Consider the following 16,653-nt stretch of genomic DNA (forward strand, 5'->3'; position numbering starts at 1 on the left):
TGCCTCTGCTTCAACCCATTTGGTGACATATTCTGTTGCTACCAAAATATATGTTTTCTAGTTTGATGATGGATTGATCGGACCAAAAAAATCGAGCGCCCATCATTCGAATGGTTCAATGACTAGTTGTGGGTTCAGGGGCATTTCGTCGGACTGTCCAGGGCGTCCTGCTCTTTGACAACTGTCACAAGCTTGAACAAATTTCTTTGCATCTTTGAAGATTGTGGGCCAATAATACCCTGTTTGCAGGACTTTGTGACCAGTTCATCGATCTGCGAAATTTCCACCACACGGTCCATCGTGACAGGCTTTCAAAATGTCAAAAATTTCATCTTCACAGATGCATCTCCTGATGTGCGCATTTGCCCCTGTATGAAATAAGTAGCCCCCAATCCAAGAAAATCGGGTACTACGCTGGACAATCTGATTTCGTTCATTTGGAGTCAGATGTTTTGGTAATTTTCCTACTACTAAATAATTTGCAACATCATCATACCAGGGTTTTTTAACAATGACAGCGAACAAATTTTCATCTGGAAATTGATCTTCCACTGTTGTTGCGTCCACTAGCTTTGGCATTCGTGAAAGTGGTTTGCGGTATAATCGAACTCGGTGGCTGTTTACCTTAAAGGTTGGTCTTTTATGGTAATGTTGAATTCCTGTAATAAAATCAGCCATATTGTTACTCTACCATTTGTGATTGGTTTATTTGCTAAATACTTTATGGTAGAGTGATCTGTATATAAAACAACAAGATATCCAGTGATATAATGCCTAAATTTATTTATAGCATGTATTACAGCTAAAAATTCTTTTTCAGTAACAGTATAGTTCGATTCAGCAGGAGACAAATTCTTGCTAATATAATAAGTTTCATATGGTTTTTTGTCTTCTTCCTGCCCAAGGACTGCTCCAATAGCTGTGTCTGAAGCATCTGATGAAATTTGAAATGGCAGGTCCCAATTTGGACCTCTGAGTACTGGGGCTGTTGACACAAGATTTTTAAGATCCTCAAAAGCATGGTGACATTTATCTATCCAAACAAAGTCAACATTCCCTGTCAGTGCGTATAGAGGTGCAACAATGTGACAAAAATGTTCTATAAATCTCCTATAATAACCAGAAAATCCAAGAAAATTGCGTACCCCTGTCTATGTGGTAGGAGTAGGTATTAACATAATTATTTGAATTTTAGCCAGATCTACCTGTATTCCAGCTGCTGAGATATAATGACCTATGATGAGACCTTTAGTCATCATCATATAGCATTTTTCATGGCTTAGGCAAAGCCTGGTAATGATACATCGTTGCAACACCTTTTCTAATGTGTCTAATGCTGGGTCGAAATCATCTTCGTATGGTGTGAAATCATCCATATATACTTCGAGACCTTCATTTATTAAATCTGAAAAGATGTTGAGGATAGCCCTTTGAAATGTGGCAGGGGCATTTCATAGGCAAAAAGGTAAAATTATATAATTAAACGTTCCCCAAGGAAAGGTAAAAGTAGTTTTGTCATGGTCTTCAGGGGCAATCTGAATCTAATTGTATCCATTGAAGCCATCCAAGAAAGAAAAGAATTTCTTTCCTACTAATGTATCTAATACCTGGTCAATGAATGGCAGGGGAAACTGGTCTTTTTGTGTTGCTTTATTTAATTCTTTGTAATCTACAAAAATCCTCCACTTCCCATTCTTTTTTGGCACCACTACAAGTGGAGAGACCCATTTGCTATCGGAGATAGGATAAATAAAGTTTACATCTAAAAGTTTTTGTAGTTCGGCTTTCACAATGTCTTTTAGATGAGGGTTAAGTCTTCTTTGGGGTTGGCGAACAGGTCTTGCATCCTTTTCTGTATAAATGTGGTGTGTACATAACTGGGGATCAATTCCCTTCATGTCCGGATAATCCCATGCAAATGCTTCCTTGTATTTTCTCAGTAGTTGGATCAATTTCTCTTCTTGTTCAGGAGTCAGGTTACTATTAATGTTTAAAGTTTTTCCTGGCTCAATCTCTATAGTTTTGCTATTTGAAACAGAGGTAGTAGGTATCGTTTGGTCATGAGTGTCTTTGAGAGGATCTTCTTCCAATTCATTATCAAATGCTGCCTCTATCATGTGACATTGTATGTGGGATTCAGATTCAGCTTGGTTAACAAAGTTGTTAATAACATCATCCTCTGTTTGATATTTGAAATCGAGGGCATCTTCTATAGTTAATGGGGATCTAATGTTTTCGGTAAGGTATGATACATGATGTTTGTTAGTTTTTATTATTGTGACACTTGGTTGGGCTGGAGGGTATAAGGATATATTCTTGATATTAGCCCCTCTAGTTATGGTCATACTGCCTTGTCGACAGCCAATGTAAGCATCCACAGTCGCAAGCCAAGGTCTTCCTAAAATTAATGGGTGTCCATCAAGTTGGTTTTTGGGATTTATTATCAGAAAGTTGGTAGGATATTCCCAGGAATCAATGGATACCATGACATCATGTAGTGTGCCTTTTGGCCTAACCACTGATCGGTCAGCCAGTTCTAATAAAGTGGAAGTTGGTTCTACTGATGTAATGCCCAGTTTTTGACAGGTGGTGGTTGTTAAGATATTAATTGCAGCCCCTAGATCAACTAAGGCATTTGAAAAGGTTTGTCCGTTGATTTGTACTGTTAGTATTGGATTTCCTGGGTCTTCATATTTGACGGGTGCTTCTTTTCCAAATAATAGGTCAGATAAGGTGCCAACTACTTGGACTGTTGGGTTATTTTTTATCCTCCTCGGTTTTTTTATACATAGCTCTTTGATGGTATTTGCATATATTGGGATGTCTTGGATAGCTTGGAGGAGTGGGGTTTTTATGTACAAGTTTTTAAGTTCTCCCATAATGACAAAATCAAGATGTTCTATAGGTCGTTGTATAATTAATTGTTCTGGGAATGGGGGAGAAGATGTGGTTGCATGGTCATGAGTCTGTTTTCTAGCCACATCTTCTTATTGTAGTGGTTGTTCTACAGGTAACTGATTTTCAACCTGAACATTTTTATCTCCCTCAGTCTCTATAATGCACCCAGATCTTAATTGAAGGTCATTAAACTCCCTTAGATCAGTTTCTAGCTCTGGTGTTTCAATTATTTGAACAGATTGGACCGGTATGTTATTTGGGTTTGGGTTGGGTTGGGCTGGGAGTTGCGGTCTTAAGTTGGACTGGGGGTTTTTTTGTAATGCTGGCAGTGTAGGTAGAGGAAGCAGAATGGTTCCTACTGGCTGATTCATCGGTCTTTGCCAGTTTGTCTGCCAGGCTTGACTCTGTGAAGTAGGAGGGGACCATTGTGTTGGATACGCATTATTTTGCCAATATGGTGGGGTGTAGGGAAAACTTGGCCAATTAGATTGACTTGCTTGATTCGGCCATGGTGATGATGAAGGAAATGGTTGTTGTGACCAATTTGAGAAGGGAGGTTGATTTTGCCACATTGTATTATATTATTGAGCATGATATTGTGGGGGCTGAAAAGAAGAAGCTGGATCAGGGAACATACCTGATTGTCGTGGTTGCCACTAACGACGTTGATTAAGTAGGTACACTGGTTTTGGTTCTTCTTCCACTGCTTTGTATACTGCTTTCAAACCAGAAAGTGAGGGACAACTTTCTGTAGAGTGGTCTTTTATATAAATGGCACAAACTTGAACCACATCTAATGGGCATTCTTTGTGACTGTGTTTCTTTCTACATCTGGGACAGAAGATTGCCTGATTTTTCTCTGCCTCTGCTTGTTTCTGCTTGGCTTGCATAATATCGAGCTGCGTTGTCAGAGTCCCCAATATTTCAGTTTTGAAATTTTCTAATAAATTTCCAATTTCCATGCGAGTTACTCCTTTTCCAAAGATCTTGTTGTCCCTTGTAAACCTGTCATGTTCTGCTGGTCTTAGCCTTGTACTTTCTCGTGAGATCTTGATACATAAATCAATGATGTTAGGAAAACTTTCTTGATAAATGTCTCCTTTTCCCATAATATTCAATGTTTCAATCCATTGTTCCTTCATGCCTTTAATTAATGTTGTTTTTAATACATTATTAGGCAAAGGTAATGATGTATAAGGATATCTTTGAAGATTATACTGAAAACGTTCAACATATTCTTCTAGTGTTTCATTAGGTCTAGCCACCATCTGAAATATTTCATCTTTTAATTCTTTGGATCTACAATAATCTTGATATTTCTTCAGGAAAGCACCTTTCATCTGATCCCAGTCATTGATAACACCTGCCCCCAACCCCATAAACCATAGTAAAGCAGCTCCTTTTAATGTAGAGGGAAATAATTTCATCTTTTGAGGGTCGGTGGTATAGTCATATCCTCTGCACAGTACATCAAATTCAAATAAAAATGCATCTGGGTCTTTCGATGTTAGGCCATGAAATGTAGGGATATGCTGGAGAGGAATTGCTTTCATAGGTGCATTGGCTGCAGTATCTACAGTGGGATATTGCAGTGTGGAGGTTTGGGTGTTTGGCTGGTTCTGGGCCATTTGGTCAAATATGTGCCAATAACCTTTCGAGATTTCTAAGAGGGTATTCTTAGGTTGGCTAGACAGAGTAGGGCTGGCCTTAACAGGAATGGCCTTAACAACACTTCCTTTGTCTGGGATGATGAGAGTTCCTAATGTCTAGGGGATTTCGACTCTTGAGGTTCTTCAACTTTGTTATGAATGATTTTGGCAGCACTTCCTTTACATGGGCTGCTTAATGGCTGAATTATTCCAAGAGGAGATCTTGGTTCTTCAGTTTCCCCTGTTTCTCCTCTTCCTTCGCAGAGGTTGCTAAGGTTCCCTTCTTGCAATGATTTTGGGCTAGAATTCTCAATTTCTTGAAAATATTGCTCCTTGGTTTGGCTATGCACCTCAGCAAAGGCTACAGATGGTGATCTTGTGGCCTGAAGGGAACTAGTAGGTTGTCTAGAAGCAACTTTTCTAGGTCCTACTGAAGGCTGAGATTCTGCTTTCTTAAGGATTTCATCTATAAAGGTCGATCGGCCAAGGGTCACCGGCCCCTTAGCTTTATCAGGCTTGGGTAGTGGTTTAGGATTCTTTTCAGGCTTTTTCTGCTTAGTCATGCACACAAATCAAATGCTGATTTCTACCCAAAATAGCAACAAATCTGCAGGAAAGCGGGCAGGGGAGCAGGGCTGTTACATGATCCGTACACAGGTTCTTACCTTCCATTTTTAAAACCCAATTCTCTCCTAGCAGGTACTCACATTGGTCTGAAAAAGGAAACAAATGGCTACACTCTTCCTCGGCAACAACGCCAAAATGTCGAGCAGTAAATAGGGTCTTTTTCACCTCTATTTACCCTACATTAATTATCAATCTAGGAATGATTTGTTATCTCAAAGAGTATAATCAGTTTGATGCGGTCATTTTTCAGAGTAATGCTAGTAGTATAGTGCTTGAAATACAAGAGTAAAGGGATGCTTGGAATGAAATCTACTTACAAAAAGAAACTTAAGACTCAAATCATACACTCAGAAAGCTACAACAATTTATCAGTCAAGGGTACAGTAATGGTAACTCTTACCTAAATAAACTGATGCAATTAAAAATCAATCAAGGAAAAGATCATCAACCTGGGAACTAGACAACATATGTCAATGTTCACTATAGTTTCAGATCGTTCTGCAGACCAAAGCAATGGTAATTCAAATGACAGGAAATGGAATAGCGACTAATCTATTTAACAGGATTGAACAACAAAGCCTTAACCTACAGAAATGAATGAAGCAATAATTATATCCTACAGGAATTGTGCAACAATCTTTACTTTAGAAATTATTTGAACAACAAATGGAAATGGGACAGCAACTTAAAGGACATGAAATATTGAACAACAACTTGAATCAAATGTAAATGTGCAGCAAACCATATCAAATATTGCACACCGCACTTCTATATTGAAAGAAACAGTTGTCTGAGTTTCGATATAACAGTATGAATCATGGTTATGAAGAAACAACAATTGTGATCACGGTGGAACAACAATCCCAAATGAACAAAAATCACGTTTAAAAGTAAACCATCGACAAATACACAGTAATACCGATTTATGAATATACAACACTGTTACTCTATAATCGAACATAAATGGAAATTTGTAAGGAACAACAATGTTATATGATAATAACAGTTGTTAAAGGAACAACGATGCGATATAAAATTATAATGAATAGCATAACATTCCTGTTACAGAGAATAACATTACTTATTCAAGTAAATGAAATATAATAGAACCGATATGTAAAATAATAAGGAACATCAGATTACTGAACAGGGCAAATAAGAGAAATCAAACCACACACGAATTGGAAAATAATGGTACAGGAGCAAGTGATCCACTAGGGCCGAGCCCTTAGCCTCCAGGGATGCACTGCTTAAGATTACTCCAGAATCAAAGACGGAACAACAACAAAGTTTATATATTAAGCATCAAAATAGAGTTATAGTAATCTCTCTTTTAGAGAGAGTCAATGATCAAAGTTTCAATTACAACAATGAATTTCATAAAACAACAATAGTTCATCCCCTGTGCTAGCAATGTTGCCCCCTTCTTATAGCAGCCGAGCGGAGATATCAATGATACAGAGAATCGTTAAGGTAGCGATCCCTCAGGATCAAAGGATCCTGAGGGATTCGCCATACTTTTAGCTCTCAATTATCTTTTTGTTTTCTTGCGCCGATTTGGTATCTCCTTTTCCTTTTCCTGGCTGATACGTTCCAATTTGGATTACCTCATTTGAATGTGGTTCCCTATCAAAGGGACTGTAGTTAACTTTGTCTCTTCTTTTCCTTTAGAATGGCGATCTTCCATTTTCTCCTTTTTCTACATAGAAAAAGGGTAATTATTAGTCATTTTCTGTTGCCTACAATCTTCTAGAATTTATCATAATCTCTTGCCATATACTTATTTCATAATGTAAAGAAGTTATGAATATAAGGAAAATATGACAAAATAGGTGGTAATTACATACCTTCTCTAGTGCTCAACACCCGGGTTGATGAAGTAAAGTTGGTGGCCCCAGGAGTTGCAACATTCTTACTGCAATACTAGTGCTCATCACTTTTTGGAGTCGTTCCTAGGGAGGTGTCTAAGTAGATGTGATTTCTTCTTTCTTTCTTCTTTCCATTCAGCAAATAGTTTCAATCTTTGCTTTCTTTCCAATTTTGCAAGTAGTTCCATTCAACAAATAGTTGCAACCTTTGCTTTATTTCCAATTCTGCAAGTAGTTCCATTCAAAAAATAGCTGCAGTATTTGCTTTCTTTCCAATTTTGCAAGTAGTTCCATTCAACAAATAATTTCAATATTTTCTTTCTTTCCAATTCTGCAAGTAGTTCCATTCAGCAAATAGTTGCAAATCTTTGCTCTTTCCGTTCTACAAGTAATTAAAAAAAAAACCCTGAACAAAGAAAATTCCTTTCATGCCTCGTAGGAGTAGAGACAACTTAGGAACAAAATTTCCAAATACCCCCACTTTATCTAACAACCAAGCTTCCCTCTTCTTTGGTGGCTATGAGCTAGAGGACCCATTAGGTGAACAACCATATATCTTTGAAGAGCCTATTGGGGAAGAAGAAGAGACCATTCCACCAACCTCAGCCATGGTTGAAAATAGAAATGGGATTGAAGACAGAGAAGGAGATGAAAATAGAGCTGAGGGTGATTTTCCCATCAAAGGAACTAATGGAGATTCTAAGATGAAAAATATAAGCCCCTCTTCCCTTCCTCACTTCCATGGCTTGACCTCAGAGGACCCAAATACATTTTAGTTTGAGTTTGTTTTCATATGCAAAACTTATGATTACACCTCTGATGACCAGAAGTTGAAATTATTCACATCAACCCTCAAAGATGTAGCATTGCATTGGTTCATGGGTTTACCTAGGGACAACATCACCACCTGGGCTGAGATGCAACAAGCCTTCAACAATAAGTATAGGGACTATTGCAGGTCCAAAGATACCAAAGAGGAAATTTTTAGAATGACCTTGGGACATGATGAATCTTTAGAAGATTATGAGGAAAGGTTCCAACTCAGCTACAAAAGGGCCAGGTGCACCCTTGATCCTGAATCACTTAAGCTAGTCCTTCTTAGAGGGATTAGGGAAGATCTCCTAGAAACCCTAAACCTACTATCAGGAGGGGACATCTATCATTTACCCTATGATGATATCAAGGCAGTTTTCAGAAATAATTCTAGGGAATCCAGAAAGAAGAGTAGGGCTAGTAAAGCTTTGGCCAATTCATCATCCTCCAACACATCCATAAAAAGTGAAATTGGGAACATATTGGAAGACTTCAAGAGTGAAATGCTACATACCCTTGCTCTGCAAATGGAAACCATGTAGATCAAGAGGAAGTAGGAGGAAGAAGAAAGAGTCTTAGTTGTCTTCTTCCCTAGATGCACCAGAAGGAACCCTAGGAATGAATGCCCATTAAATTCTATAGAGATCTGCTCAGTCTATGAGGAGAACCACTCCATGTACAAGTTCCCTTCTCTGCCTAGATTGAAAGTTGTGTATCAAGGAACTGAAGGGGTGACTGAAAAACTCTACGATATCAATGAAAGGAGGCATCAAGGACCTTGACCATACCAGCAAGGCATGCAAGAGGCATCCTATTCATATTACAACCCTAACCAAAATGAATCCATTCCCCCTTGGTTCCCTCTTGCTCATCCTTCATGGTCCACACCTTCTCCCTGGTCTTTTTCACCTCAATAGAATTCCCAACCTACCAACCAACCATTTCAACCATATACTCCTCCACAACCTCAATGTAATGCACCATTCGAGGGGTGGAGGCCCCCATACAACCAATCTCCAACCTTACTGCCTCCAACTCCATCTCAACCACAACTCCTTCACCCTGCTCCACCTAAGCAACCTTAGATGCCTGATCAACCAAATCTAAACCTGAACAACAGACAAGCATAGCGAGTCTATAGTGGGGAACCATCTTACCTTGCCTATGTTGTGGAAATTCAAGAAATCAACTTCAGGTCTGGAAGAGTTCTTCCATATAATCAACCTCCATCACCACCTGAGGAGCTTGAAGAGAAAAAGGAGGAAAGTTTCCCTCAAGCGAATCCACCTCCTTTTCCTGAGAGATTAATCCATCCTATCCAACACAGCCCAGAAGAGACTGAAATTATAGGTAAATTGAAAAACTTGTGTGTTAAAATCTCGCTCCTCCAAGCTATCAAGGATGATCCCATCTACAACAAGCTAATTAAGGGGAAATGCTTCAAACATCTTGGGAGGCAAAAAAAGGACACCCCTACCATTAATGTCATTGGACAACTATCCAACTTAATATTGTGGCGAGTGATTTGCCCGAAGTATCTAGATCCTAGAAGTCGTCTGGTAGATGTGCACATCGATGGTATCTTTATCCCATATACCTTGATTGACCTTGGGGTTGTGTTGTAGCAGCTACAACCACCCTCCAAAATTTTTCCTTAGCTTTGTTTTGGATCCTCCCTACTGACCATCCTCTACAGCATGCCTTGCACTGTCAAGCACATCAGCTTCAGTTGTTTCATAGAGTCTTGTTAGCCTGTGCATGCAAGTTTGTCCCCCCCCCTTCACAGGTTGTTTTCCGGACTTAGTGTCAGTTGCTGGTTGAGTAGCTCCCTCTGGGAATTGCGTAATTCTAGAGGGGAACCAGCCTTCCATCCAGAAATTGTGCAAACCTAGCTGGGCTCCAGAATTGTGCAATTATTCTTGACAAACTTCCTCTCAAAAATTGCGCAATTCATCCCAGGACAGTTGCTCAACCCATGAATTGCGAAATTTTGGGTAGAAGTCACCTGCTACTCCCAAAAATCGTGCAATCCCTTTGGGACGGCCAGGCTAGTAGCTAGCAGAAATTGTGCAAATCCAGCTAGGCTCAGAAATTGTGAGATACAGTTAGACAAAATTCCTTGAGAAAATTGCGAGGTATGACCCAAGACAGCTTCTCATCTCAGAAATTGTGAGATACAGTTAGATAGGCTTCCTTGAGAAAATTGCGAGTTCTGACCCAGGACAGCTGCTCAGCCTAGAAATTGTGCAATTTTAGGCAGTAGTCACCTACTACTCCCAGAAATTGGGCAATCCCTCTAGGACATCTAGCCTAATAGCTAGCAGGAATTGCACAAATCTAGCCAGGCAGCCTGCTGAGCTCAAAAATTGCGCAATATAGTCAGTCAGTCTTCCTTGAGAAAATTGTGAGGTTTGACCGACGACAGCTGCTCAGCCTAGAAATTTCACAATCTTGGGAGATAGTCACCTGTTCCTCTTAGAATTGTGCAATCCCTCTACGAAAACTATATCTGTTCAGCCCAGAAACTGCGCAGATTTTCATCCCATGCTCGAAGATCGATGCATGATCCTTCAAGTTGACTGGCTCCCCCTAGGAGTGAGAAAAACTAATTTTCATGCATGGACTACCCAAGGCAACATGCAAAGGCATCCTTTGATTCAAGGATCTACTTTTAGCAACTAGAGGTTACATGCAAGGATCATTTCAGAAACCTCCCGCCAATTGTTGCTTTTCCTAGATTTGTGGCATGCACGTCATAACCTTGATTTTGTCAAAATGGACGCTGCAGAGCTCTTTCCTCACATCGATCTTGCATCTCTGACATCCCACATTGCATCTAGGAGTCGTTGGCACATTCAACCCAACTGTTTTGGGGTAAGCCTCCTTTTCATGTCTTGCGCAATGTTTTTGTTGCTCTTTGTGTTTTGCTTTGTGTGAGTGTTGTGTGCTTGGTTTTAGTGAGCGCTTACTATCATTTTGATGTATGTTAGCTAGTAGAAGCATCATTTCAATTTTTGTTCACATCCCTCTGTTGTCGCATGCATGACATTGTTTTTGCAGGGACTGTCATCATTGTGGCGACTCGATTCACACACATGCATGCTTTCCCATTTTTGAATCCTACACTTGTTGTTTGCATGTATTATCATTCACTCTTGTTTGCACTCATCTCATCATGCATTCATAATTCTCATGTTTTCAGTCGCCCGTCAACCGATCGGTGATTCCTTGGCCCAGACCGTGCCTTACCCAGCTAGCACAACACATTTTCAAAAGTGAAGGCTCTTCCTTCCCTCCAGAAATTGCGCAACTCTGGCCCAGCACTGACCTCCAAGCTTGCATTGTGCAATTCTTGGAGGCAGTGTCCTACTGGCCCTAGAAACTACGCAATGCAGTTTGTTGGTTGCATGTCACTGCTAATTGAAATTGGGCATTGCGCAGTTTTAGTCCTCAGCAAGCCAGGATGGAATGTGCATTGTGTAGTTCCAGCAGTTAGTCATCCTCCTGACAGCCCAGACTATGCCTTGTGAATTTTTGGCAGTCAGTCTCCCAACCTCCCAACGGAAATTGCGCAACCTTCATGATCAATCACACAGGTATGTTTCAAGTCAGTCCTCAAGTTTGTTTTGGTTTTCAACTGACATATTTCTTTCCATGAGTGTTTCTATGTCTCATGGAATCATAGGTGTTCTTCTGTCTCTCAGTAGCACAAGTACAACAACCTTCAGGAGAGCAGAGTCAAAGGACACCGTTGAGAGCACAATGAGGGTTGTAGCCAAGCAAGTGTCTCTCAGCTTGCCTACCTATGAAGACATTAAGTTGTTCGTAGACAATGACATCAAGATAAAATGGCAGCAACATCACAGTGAGAAGCACCATTAGCAGCAACAGAAGGCAACACACCTGCATGCAGCGAGTGCAATAGGAAGGTTGTTGACAACGTAGAGGCAAAGAAAAGCTACAAGTTCAAAGCAAATCCACTCATAACGAAATCAACTTTGGAGATTAAGGCTATGAGGTGACGGTGTGAAAGAAAGATCGCATGAAGGAAGAGAGAGAAATAGAGAAGGAGTTGCATGTGCTGAAGTAGCAACTCAAGGAAGAATAGGAGTTGCACAGTGATGAGCCCCAAAAATGCACAATTATTTGGGCTCATTCAACCTCCTCATTTGGCTTATTCCACCATTCTCATTTGTTTATTGCATGTTTTTGATTATTTTTATGTTAATAGAGTGAATTTGGTTAGTCATTATGCCAACAAGTCTAATGGGTGCTTTGTGTAGCCTTGTTGGTCAACTTGGAGACAAATTTGAAGGTCTTAATGAGCACTTGGCAGCCAAATTCGTGGGAGAACAAGCTAGAGGATTTGTAGGAAGGTGTCCCCCTCATTTATGGACCCTTACCTCAAATTCTCCACCATCAGCTCGGAGTTCAAGGGCCACCAAATCAATGAGCACAAGGGCAGCCAAGCAAGTCAAGTTGGACTGCTGTTAACTACAAGTCTTGGGCAACCAAGTCCCTAACTTTTAGGAGGACTGTTGGGTCCTCAAATTGTATAAATAAGAAGGCTTGGGGCCTCATTTGGGTTAGCTAGTGGTTGGTCATTTTTGTTAGCTAGTTGGTAGTCATTTTTGTAGCTAGTTAGTCATTTTGTTTTAGCCATTAGTTAGCTAGCTTGTAGTTCGAATTTTAGGCCATGGATTAGCTTTGCTTTCAGCTCATTCTCAAGCTCTCCTTATGGATAGTTTTGATGTACCTTTCATTTCTTGATTAATAAAGATGGATCCAGCTTTGCACCAACTCTAACTCTCTCTTGGGAGGCTGTAGTTCTTGGGGTTGGGCCCATCTCAAGCGCCCAGTACCTCCCTTGTTTATATTTATGTGTCTTTGCTGCGTTCTTGAAATAAAATCTGCTCTTTAGATTTAATTCGTGTTTTGTTACTTAGGTTTCTTTTGATGGTTCAAGTAGCTTCTCATGTTTATAATAGATTGGTAGGAGTTTGTATGCATTTAGATCTTTTGGCATGTTCTTTCTCATGTGATGTATATGGTTCTCTTTTCAAACAAGGCTACTGTTCATTTATTTCATTGACAATTAGATTAAGTTAGCTAGGACTTGGTTTGTTTGCAAGAATTCATTGATTCGTTTAAATGAGCATTGTGCAGGGCATCTCTATCATCTTCATCACCTCCTCAAGTTCTATTTAACCTCTGTCTCACTCATTTACCCTCCAACTCTCTCATTTCCCACCTAGCTCCATCTCCTTCAACTTTCGTTGGTTCCATCCTTCCAATCATCAAACCATTGCATACACTCCTCCTTCATCTGATTTTCCAGCTCCTAAGCCTTCATCAAGTCCATCTCCATCTCACTTAGCCTCCCACACCACTCCAACACTCCCTCATCTCCCAAAACCTCCACGGCCAATCATCCTGTAGAAGACTTACAGCACATCCTGTAGAAAACAGAGTATCCTGTAGGATCCTCCACAGCCATCCTGTAGGAGGCCACTCTCTCGGTTGCTGAGCATCTAAATGCGAGGAACCTCTGTGGATGGATGCTAAGGATCCCTAGGGACCTCTCCTATCCTCCCCAACCTGTCCCACACTTTCCTTCCTTCTCCATCCCATCTGCACAACCAAACCCTAGTTAGCACAAGATCACAATCATTCCACACACTTAAAGGAAAAATACAAAAACATAACTTTCATGATGCAAGTAGTTTAGATCCATGCATTTTCACTTATTAGAGGTAATGACAGCATTGGTAGAAGTTGCATTTACATTCTTTGCATTGTAGAGGTTAGACTAGTCAAATTAGGGTTTCCTAGGTTTACATGCTTTGATTTGCTTTCAGTTCATTTTTGTCAAGTAAAGTAGCTCTCCTTTGAGATTAGCTTTCGTCCATCAATTAGCAAGCTTCTTCTGAGAGCCTATAGAAGTTGGCTTGAGCCCTAGCGGACTTGTGCCAGCTGACCAAGTGACAGCTGCGACAAGAGCTAGTACTTGTGCATATAGCACCGCCGCTTCCAAGTTTGTACGAACTACCGGGTTGATAAAATTAAGAGACAGGAAGCCCCAGGAGTTGTAGCATTATTGCTACAATACTGGAGCTCACCATCTTTTTGGCGCCGTTGCCGGGGAAGCGGCAGAGTATTGGTGATTGTTGCTATTCTTCTATTTTCTACTACAACCTTCTTCTAAGTAGTTTATTTCATTTCCATTATGCAATTTCATTTATGAAAAAGTAGATTAGCCTTTCTTGCTTTCATAGATTAGCATTTCCTGCTTTCCTAGAATAGCCTTTCAATTCCGCAATTTCCTTTCTGCAAGCGTAGATTAGCATTTCAATTCCGCAAGCGTAGACTAGCATTTCATTCTTGCAATTTCATTTGAGCAAAATAGAGTAGTCCTTTCCATCTTTCATTTCAATTTCGCAAGATAGTTAGTTGAAGTTCAATCTATTTCATGCTTTGTAGGAGTAGAGATAAGTTAGAAAAATGATTGCACAACACCCCCCACTGCTTCACACAGCCAACGTTCTTCTTCGATGGCTGTGATGAAAGAACCCCTGGGTGGACATCAAGACATATCTGAAGAACCTCTAGGGGAGAAGAAGAAGAAACATTCCTCTGAAGCAAATGGCTACAAGTAGAGATGTTGGGAGCAACATCTTGTCCAAAGATGAATTTGAAAATCAGATCGAAGGTTTCAAGAGTGATATGAGGCAGTTTCTTGCCATGCAACTGGATACCTTACGGATCCAGAAGAAACAAGAGCAAGCCAAGAGGGCTTTGGTCACTTTTTGTCCTAGGTGCCTTAAAAAGCATCCTAGGAACGAATGTCCAATGCACTCCCTAGAAGTATGTTTCATCTGTGAGGAATACCATCCTACAGATCAGTGCCCTTCCTTGCCCAGAATCAAAGCTACATATCAAAAAGCCAAGAGAGCCACTGAATCACTCTGTTATATGAACCAAAGGAGGCCACATGGACCTAGATCTTACCAGCAGGAACTGCAAGGGATACCCGAGACCTATTATGACCCTTATCAAGCCACTTTCGTGCCTTCTTGGGATCCCCCTGCTCATCCTTCCTGGTCTACACCTCCTCCTTGGTCATATTCTCCTTGTTCCTTCACAGATCCATATTATGCCCAACCAGTTGCTCATTCATTTCACTCTTATGCTCAGCCACAACCTCAGTGGAATGCACCTTATCAGGAGTGGAGACCTCAGTACAACTCTCATCCCGCTCATTTTCCTCCACCACCTGCTCATCCACAACCATCGCCTCCTCCTCCACCAAGGCAACCCCAAATGCCTACCCAACCACAATGCCATCCATCTCCATCTCAATTTCACACCCCCACTCAGCCACCCGTACCTCCATTTCCAAAACCATGCAATGGAGCAGCTCAACCCAATTGCAAATCTGAGGCACAACATGTGCAAATGACTCCTCTTGAGCTCAATGATCTTCACCATAGATCAGGAAGAGTGTTGCAAAAGAGGGAATCTATTGACAACATTGAAGGACCAAAAGCAAAAGAAGATTCCAAAGAGGAGATCAAAGAACCATGGGCTGCACTTAATGAAGAGAAGACATCAGAATCAGAGATAAAGAAAGATCCCTCATGGTTACCATCAAATCTTCCATGTACTCAAGAGAAAGATCAACAAAAAGAGGAAGACCAGAAGGTCATGATAGAAGGTGACATGAAGAATGATCCAAATCAGCAAGATGACCAAGGATATCAAAGCCATATTGAGATATGGTTTCAGAAGGTCACTAAGTTGCAGCAATACTCTCCTCCTCAGTTATGTTTTGTACTTTCAAAGTCAGATCATGTTGTCTCTGAAAGTTGGATAGTTGTCAAAGCATGCATTCCGAGCCTTCACATCATTTTGTCTCTAATCTCGATGTGCACATGGCTCCATTGGAAGTATTCTTATACTTGAAAATGATTTTGTTTTTCAAGTAGGTTAGGGTAGAAAAATGAAAAAAGAGAAAAAAAAGAGAAAAAAGAAAAAGGAAAAAAATGAAAAAAGAGAAAAACAAAAATCTAAGGTGAAAACCTCCTTGGAGGCGCCTTAGATTGGCTCATTGATTGAAAACCTCCATGAGGCGGTCAATGGGTTGGAAAGAAAAGAAAATAAAAGAGAAAAAGATCTTTGGGTGAAAACCTCCCTTGGAGGCGCCCAAGGCAGGCAATTAGGGTGAAAACCTCCATGAGGCGCCCTAGTTGTTTTTCAAAAAAAAAAAAAAAAAAAAAAAGAAAAATAAAGCTAATCTCCATTTCATGTTGCAGCAATGACATTGCAGGTTAAAGGAGGACGTTTCATGATAGGAGGAGCACTCAAATCAAAGACAAAGGAGTTTTTGTGCCTTCTACAGGAAGTTTAGTATCTTCTACAGGAAGCTTACAAAAAAGCCAAATTGATCTCTGAGGAGGACTTGAAGGCTTGGAAAATGTCCATAAGGCCTACCCACATCCATGTTTCCATTCCTCACCCCTTTTCCATCATTTTTTCATGTCATTAAGCTTCTTTCCTCAAAACTGTGTCTTCTACAGGATGCTCTGAATTTCTACAGGAAACATCCTGTAGAACCTTTGGACGAGCCAAATTCAATCTCAAAAGTGAATCTAATGGTGGGAATCTATTGGTTAGGCCTGCAAGCACTTGTGTGTCCATCCCTTGCCTTCATCCATCATTTTTTCACCTCCTTGTGCTTCTCATTGTGCTTCTACAGGATCTTCCTGTAGAAATTGTGGGAAACTAGGCATGCATTTCAA

This window comes from Pinus tabuliformis, chromosome 9, assembly GCF_031772625.1.
Source record: "Pinus tabuliformis cultivar Carrire ecotype Pingquan chromosome 9, CPIR1, whole genome shotgun sequence".
In the NCBI taxonomy this organism is placed as follows: Eukaryota; Viridiplantae; Streptophyta; class Pinopsida; order Pinales; family Pinaceae; genus Pinus; species Pinus tabuliformis.